Source organism: Cervus elaphus, chromosome 18 (assembly GCF_910594005.1).
Source record: "Cervus elaphus chromosome 18, mCerEla1.1, whole genome shotgun sequence".
NCBI lineage: Eukaryota > Metazoa > Chordata > Mammalia > Artiodactyla > Cervidae > Cervus > Cervus elaphus.
Genome location: NC_057832.1, coordinates 76680951 through 76688986, shown reverse-complemented (window position 1 = coordinate 76688986; position 8036 = coordinate 76680951). Strand labels below are relative to the sequence as shown.

General features: G+C 39.7%; 1 non-coding gene across 1 annotated transcript; it reads right to left on the bottom strand.

The window, feature by feature from the left end:
- Positions 1 to 730: 730 nt before the first annotated feature.
- LOC122674918 lies at positions 731 to 837 on the bottom strand. Its single transcript, XR_006335082.1, has one exon. It is a non-coding gene; the product is annotated as a U6 spliceosomal RNA (small nuclear RNA).
- Between the last annotated feature and the right edge of the window lie 7199 nt (positions 838 to 8036).

Below are 8036 nucleotides of genomic sequence, written 5' to 3'. Positions count from 1 at the left end.
GATGTTTATGATCATGATGATGATTATCTCATTAGGAATTAAAATAAAACTTACTCTTATGTTTGACTTCTCTGTTTTATTCTTCCTAAGAGTACTGGACTTCTTTCAATCCTATAAGATGGTTCTCAGTTCTCGCTACTTGTTAGAATAGACTCTCCTGACGAACAATTTTTTTTTTCATTTATTTTTATTAGTTGGAGGCTAATTACTTTACAATATCGTAGTGGTTTTTGCAATACATTGACATGAATCAGCCATGGATTTACATGTGTTCCCCATCCCTATCCCCCGTCCCGCCTCCCTCCCCATCCGATCCCTCTGGGTCTTCCCAGTGTACCAGCCCTGAGCACTTGTCTCATGCATCCAACCTGGGCTGGTGATCTGTTTCACCCTTGATAATATACTTGTTTCAGTGCTATTCTCTCAGAACATCCCACCCTCGCCTTCTTCCACAGAGTCCAAAAGTCTTTTCTGTACATTTGTGTCTCTTTTTCTGTTTTGCATATAGGGTTATCATTACCATCTTTTTAAATTCCATATATATTCGTTAGTATACTGTATTGGTGTTTATCTTTCTGGCTTACTTCACTCTGTATAATGGGCTCCAGTTTCATCCATCTCATTAGAACTGATTCAAATGAATTCTTTTTAAAGGCTGAGTAATATTCCATTGTGTATATGTACCACAGCTTCCTTATCCATTCGTCTGCTGATGGGCATCTAGGTTGCTAAAAATATGGAACGCTTCACGAATTTGCGTGTCATCCTTGTGCAGGGGCCATGCTAATCTTCTCTGTATCATTCCAATTTTAGTATATGTGCTGCCGAAGCGAGCACCTGAGGAACATTTTTGAAATTCTAATATCTGTCTTCCAACCCTGGACAAATGAATCAGAATCACTGGGAATTAGACTCAGGCATCAACATTGTTAATTTTAACCTCCCCACTGATTCCAATACGCAGCTTCAATTGACCTTGCACCCCTGATTTTGAATAAGATACGCTGTAGTTTCTAAACAGACACACTTGCTCACATTGCTCTTTACCCATTCACTATAAAGCTCATCAAGTGCACACATTCCTGAATCTCAACTGAGGAGAGTTACCCAGAATCCCCTGATGCTCAGTATTCCTTGCTGGCCTCTCCCACTCCATATCACTCCATCTCAGAAAAGTGAATAATCCCAATTCCTACGGGAAGTACAGATGTGAGAAAAATCAATCTGAAGTTAATGTCGACACCATTGATAGCAGAGTGCAAAGACAGAAAGAACATGCATCCTTGGTGAATTGAATTATTATATCAACCCAGAAACCTAATCTACCAACTGGACTTCAGGTTATATAAACCAAGAAATTTTATGTATCATTCTAACTACTTCGTGTTGGGTTGTCTATTACTGGCAAGAGTACCATATTATACTATCAGTCCTTTAAGATCTTAAATGATTTTAGACCTTAACTGTTGATATCAGATTTGAAAGAAATGACAAAGTACAAGCCTGAAATGTGAAATCTTTCAAATGGTACCCAGCAAGACTGTTCATACATTAGTGACAAACACCTGGGCTGTAAGTCCTGCACAGCTGTGAAAACCTGGGCTTTGAAATCTGATATATGTTCCAGCTGTATCCTGACCATTTGACTGTGTTCTTTTGTTTTAGCAGCATAAATTGTATTACATGAAATTTTCTTATAGTGTTATTCCAGTGAATTTTCAAAGAAAAAAAATTTCAAATACTAGGCTCTGAATATGCCCTTGAAATGTAAATCACACCTATACTATTACCAGAAACTACTATTATCTATTAAACCTTACTTGTTGAGAGTACATTGATAATCTGTTTCTTCAAAAGATGCTTCTAAAGATACAGGGAAGCATGAAAAAACAGAGAAAACATATTTATATTTGCTTACAAATACATCAAGAAACTCTGTAAGCAAGAAAAGTTATGAATGAACAATGGTTCATCCCAAGGGGAATTGGGGGACTAAACAAATGAGGATGTTGGGAGGAGACACAGCTATATACATTTTTATACTCTTTAGTCTTTGAAATAGTGTGATTGTATTACCTATGAACAATATTAATTATTGTCCATATCACTTGAATAAAAATCAATTTTAAAATTCTAAAATATACATTTTACCATAAGTACCCCTAAATTAATTGATTTTTCTGCCATCAAGAGCCCACCAACATGAGAAATTCTACCATATCCATTCAATGCCATATTAGACTTTTGGCTAAAACAAAACTAAAGTGAGAAATTAAAAAGTCTTCCTGTGAAATGCTCTTCTTAGTGATACAGATCCATTTCTATTCAGTTCAGTTCAGTTGCTCAGTCGTGTCCAACTCTTTTCGACCCTATGAAGCACAGCATGCCAGGCCTCCCTGTCCGTCACCAACTCCCAGAGTTTATTCAAACTCATCTCCATTGGGTCAGTGATGACATCCAACCATCTCATCCTCTGTCGTCCCCTTCTCTTCAGCCTTCAATCTTTCCCAACATTAGGGTCTTCTGCAATGAGTCAGCTCTTCGCATCAGGTGGCCAAGGTATTGGAGTTTCTGCTTCAGCATTAGTCCTTCCAATGAACACCCAGGACTGATTTCTTTAAGGATGGACTGGTTGGATCTCCTTGCAGTCCAAGGGACTCTCAAGAGTCTTCTCTGACACCACAGTTCAAAAGCATCAATTCTTCTGCACTTAGCTTTCTTTATAGTCCAACTCTCATATAGTCCATACATGACTATTGGAAAAGCCATAGCCTTGATGAGACAGACCTTTGTCGGCAAAGTAATGTCTCTGCTTTTTAATATTCTGTCTAAGTTGGTCATAACTTTCCTTCCAAGGAGTAAGCGTCTTTTAATTTCATGGCTGCAATCACCATCTGCCATGACTTTGGAGCCCAAAAAAATAAAGTCAGCCATTGTTTCCACTGTTTCCCCATCTATTTGCCATGAAGTGATGGGACCGGATACCATGATCTTAGTTTTCTGAATGTTGAGCTTTAAGCCAACTTTTCACTCTCCTCTTTCACTTTTTTTTTTTTTTTTTGCTATTTTATGTTAACTCATTTATTATTGTACAACGAATTTTTTAAATTTCTGCCTTAATTACTATTACAGTAAATATCAATAGATACAATCCACATAACAAAAGGACTTTTGAGTCGGCAACAATTTGAGAACAGCTGATCCGCATAAAACAAAGGACTGCAGGCCTGACTCCAGGCAGGTTTAACACGGTCACAAGCCCTTCCTGGGAGCCCCCAAATACCACCGGCTCCACTGACACTCAGACCTGATGTACCCAGCTGAGAATCCTCGTGAATAAGAACAGATATTGACAAAGGGCGGGGTTGCTGGATGTAAGAGTGTGGGCAAGTGCGGGTTCAAAGTGCAAGCAAAAACCCCTCTTTCACTTTCATCAAGAGGCTCTTTAGCTCTTCTTCACTTTCTGCCATAAGGGTGGTGTCATCTGCATATCTGAGATTTTTGACATTTCTCCTAGCAATCTTGATTCCAGCTTGTGCTTCATCCAGCCCAGCGTTTCTCATGATGTATTCTGCATAGAAGTTAAATAAGCAGGGTGACAATATACAGCCTTGATGTACTCCTTTTCCTATTTGGAATCAGTCTGTTGTTCCATGTCCAGTTCTAACTGTTGCTTCCTGACCTACAGACAGACTTCTCAAGAAGCAGTTCAGGTGGTCTGGTATTTCCATCTCTTTCAGAATCTTCCACACTTTATTGTGATCCATACATTCAAAGGCTTTGGCATAGTCAATAAAGCAGAAATAGATACTTTTCTGGAACTCTCTTGCTTTTTCAATGAGCCAGCGGATGTTGGCAATTTGATCTCTGGTTCCTCTGCCTTTTCTAAATCCAGCTTGAACATCTGGAAGTTCACGGTTCATGCATTGTTGAAGCCTGGCTTGGAGAATTTTGAGCATTACTTTACTAGCTTCTGAGATGAGTGCAATTGTGTGGTAGCCTGAGCATTCTTTGGCATTGCATTTCTTTGGGATTGGAATGAAAGCTGAGCTTTTCCAGTCCCGTGGCCACTGCTGAGTTTTCCAAATTTGCTGGCATATTGAGTGCAGCAATTTCGCAGCATCATCTTTCAGGATTTGAAATAGCTCAACTGGAATTCCATCATCTCCACTAGCTTTGTTCATAGTGATGCTTCCTGAGGCCCACTTGACTTCACATTCCAGGATGTCTGGCTCTAGGTGAGTGATCACACCATCATGATTATCTGGGTCATGAAGATCTTTTTTTGTATAGTTCTTCTGTGTATTCTTGCCACCTCTTCTTAATATCTTCTGCTTCTGTTAGGTCCATACCATTTCTGTCCTTTATTGAGCCCAACTTTGCATGAAATGTTACCTTTGTATCTCTAGTTTTCTTGAAGATATCTCTAGTCTTTCCTATTCTATTGTTTTCCTCTATGTCTTTGCATTGATCCCTGAGGAAGGCTTTCTTGCTTGTCTCTCCTTGCTATTCTTTGGAACTCTGCACTCAGATGGGTATATCTTTCCTTTTCTCCTTTGCTTTTCAATTCTCTTCTTTTCACAGCTATTTATAAGGCCTCCTCAGACAACCATTTTGCTTTTTTGCATTTCTTTTTCTTGGGGATGGTCTTGATCCCTGTACAATGTCACAAACCTCCGTCCATAGTTCATGAGGCACCCTGTCTATCAGATCCAGTCCCTTGAATCTATTTCTCACTTCCACTGTATAATCATACATTTCTATTAGGACAGCTAATACATTAAGCAAGCTCACAAGTGTCCTGAAACCACACAGAGGAAACACCAAATGTTCAAGATGGTGCAAAGCAATCTGAGTAAAGCAAAGGGAGACATGGTTAAAGACGAACACAAGGAGGTTGAGTTGGCACTCTGGCCTAGAATATCTGAAGCATGAGCATAATAGACAAATCTTCCAATTAACAACCAGATGTCTTACAAATGGCACACGAGTATTGACTGCATACAGCTCATTAAAGGTTGTTTGCATCATTGTCCTCCAACTTGCCCCAACTGCCATTTCAAACCAGATCTTGTTCTTGACTTTCCCATCTCTAGGGATAGACAATGGAGTCTCATTCTAATAACAATAACAATGCCAGCAAAAAGTGGTGCACTGGAGAAGGGAATGGCAAGCCACTTCAGTATTCTTGCCTTGAGAACCCCATGAACAGTACAAAAAGGCAGAAAGATAGGACACTGAAAGATGAACTCCCCAGGTTGGTAGGTGCCCAATATGCTACTGGAGATAGTGGAGAAATAACCAGAAAGAATAAAGAGATGGAGCCAAAGCAAAAACAACACCCAGTTGTGGATGTGACTGGTGATGGAAATAAAGTCTGATGTTGTAAAGAACAATATTGCATAGGAACCTGGAATGTTAGGTCCATGAATCAAGGCAAATTGAAAGTGGTGAAATAGGAGATGGCAAGAGTGAACATCGACATTCTAGGAATCAGAGAACTAAAATGGACTGGAATGGGGGAATTTAACTCAGATGACCATTATATCTACTACTGTGGGCAAGAATCCCTTTGAAGAAATGCAGTAGCTATCATAGTCAACAAAAGAGTCCAAAATGCAGTACTTGGATGCAATCTCAAAAATGACAGAATGATCTCTGTTCGTTTCCAAGGCAAGCCATTTAATATCACGGGAATCCAAGTCTATGCCCCAACCAGTAATGCTGAAGAAGCTGAAGTTGAACAGTTCTATGAAGACCTGCAAGACCTTTTAGAACTAACACCCCCAAAAGATGTCCTTTTCATTATAGGGGACTGGAATGCAAAAGTAGGAAGTCGAGAAACACCTGGAGTAACAGGCAAATTTGGCATTGGAGTACAGAATGAAGCAAGGCAAAGGCTAATAGAGTTTTGCCAACAGAACTCACTGGTCATAGCAAACACCCTCTTCCAACAAGACAAGAGAAGACTCTACACATGGCCATCACCAAATGGCCAACACTGAAATCAGATTGGTTATATTCTTTGCAGCCAAAGATGAAGAAGCTCTATACAGTTAACAAAAACAAGACCAGGAGCTGACTGTGGCTCAGATCATGAACTTCTTATTGCCAAATTCAGACTTAAATTGAAGAAAGTAGGGAAAACCACTAACCCATTCAGGTATGACCTAAATCATATCCCTCACAATTATACAGTGGAGGTGAGAAATAGATTTAAGGGACTAGATCTGATAGACAGGGTGCCTGATGAACTATGGGCGGAGGTTTGTGACACTGTACAGGAGACAGAGAGCAAGACCATTCCCAAGAAAAAGAAATGCAAAAAAGCAAAATGGCTGTCTGAGGAGGCAAAATGATGCTCAAAATACTCCAAGCCAGGCTTCAACAATGCATGAACCGTGAACTTCCAGATGTTCAAGCTGGATTTAGAAAAGGCAGAGGAACCAGAGATCAAATTGCCAACATCCGCTGGCTCACTGAAAAAGCAAGAGAGTTCCAGAAAAGTATCTATTTCTGCTTTATTGACTATGCCAAAGCCTTTGAATGTATGGATCACAATAAAGTGTGGAAGATTCTGAAAGAGATGGAAATACCAGACCACCTGAACTGCTTCTTGAGAAGTCTGTCTGTAGGTCAGGAAGCAACAGTTAGAACTGGACATGGAACAACAGACTGATTCCAAATAGGAAAAGGAGTACATCAAGGCTGTATATTGTCACCCTGCTTATTTAACTTCTATGCAGAATACATCATGAGAAATGCTGGGCTGGATGAAGCACAAGCTGGAATCAAGATTGCTGGGAGAAATGTCAATAACCTCAGATATGCAGATGACACCACCCTTATGGCAGAAAGTGAAGAAGAGCTAAAGAGCCTCTTGATGAAAGTGAAAGAGGAGAGTGAAAAGTTGGCTTAAAGTTCAACATTCAGAAAACTAAGATCATGGTATCCGGTCCCATCACTTCATGGCAAATAGATGGGGAAACAGTGGAAACAGTGGCTGACTTTATTTTTTTGGGCTCCAAAGTCATGGCAGATGGTGATTGCAGCCATGAAATTAAAAGACGCTTACTCCTTGGTAGGAAAGTTATGACCAACTTAGACAGAATATTAAAAAGCAGAGACATTACTTTGCCGACAAAGGTCTATCTCATCAAGGCTATGGCTTTTCCAGTAGTCATGTATGGATGTGAGAGTTGGACTATAAAGAAAGCTGAGCACTGAATAATTGATGCTTTTGAACTGTGGTGTCAGAGAAGACTCTTGAGAGTCCCTTGGACTGCAAGGAAATCCAACCAGTCCATCCTAAAGGAGATCAGTCCTGAGTGTTCATTGGAAGGACTGATGCTGAAGCTGAAACTCCAATATTTGGCCACTTGATGCAAAAAACTGACTCATTGGAAAAGACCCTGATGCTGGGAAAGATTGAGAGCAGGAGGGGAAGGGATGACAGAGGATGAGATGGTTGGATGTCATCACTGACTCAATGGAGATGAGTTTGAGTAAACTCCGGGAGCTGGTGATGGACAGGTGCACAGACCCCATGGCATGCTGTGGTCCATGGGGTTGTGAAGAGCAGACATGACTGAGCAACTGAACTGAACTTAACTGAACAATGCCAGCTAATTGTTTATTATACTTGTCTCCTACTAAGTATATATTTCAGACTCAAGTTAAGCATTTAGGAGACTCTCACAGACCATCAAAAAATCAACAGCTAGATTACCAATAAATCTAATTTTTAAAAATGTATCCCATGAATGGATTTGTAATACTAGTACAGTTACACTTTGTAATAGCATAAAGCTGCTAAAAATAATTATGACATCCATGTTAAAACAGAATAATATGTATGTAACATATAACACTAAATATGAAAAAGTAGAATGTCAAATGGCATGTAAATTCATTACAATTGTGTTAAAATGTGCGTGCAGATGAGCCTTGGAAGATAATATACAAGTTTTAAGATAGTTGTATGTTAAAAGTTGGATGACAAGTGGGTTTTTTCCCTTTCCTCTAGGTTTCTTTCA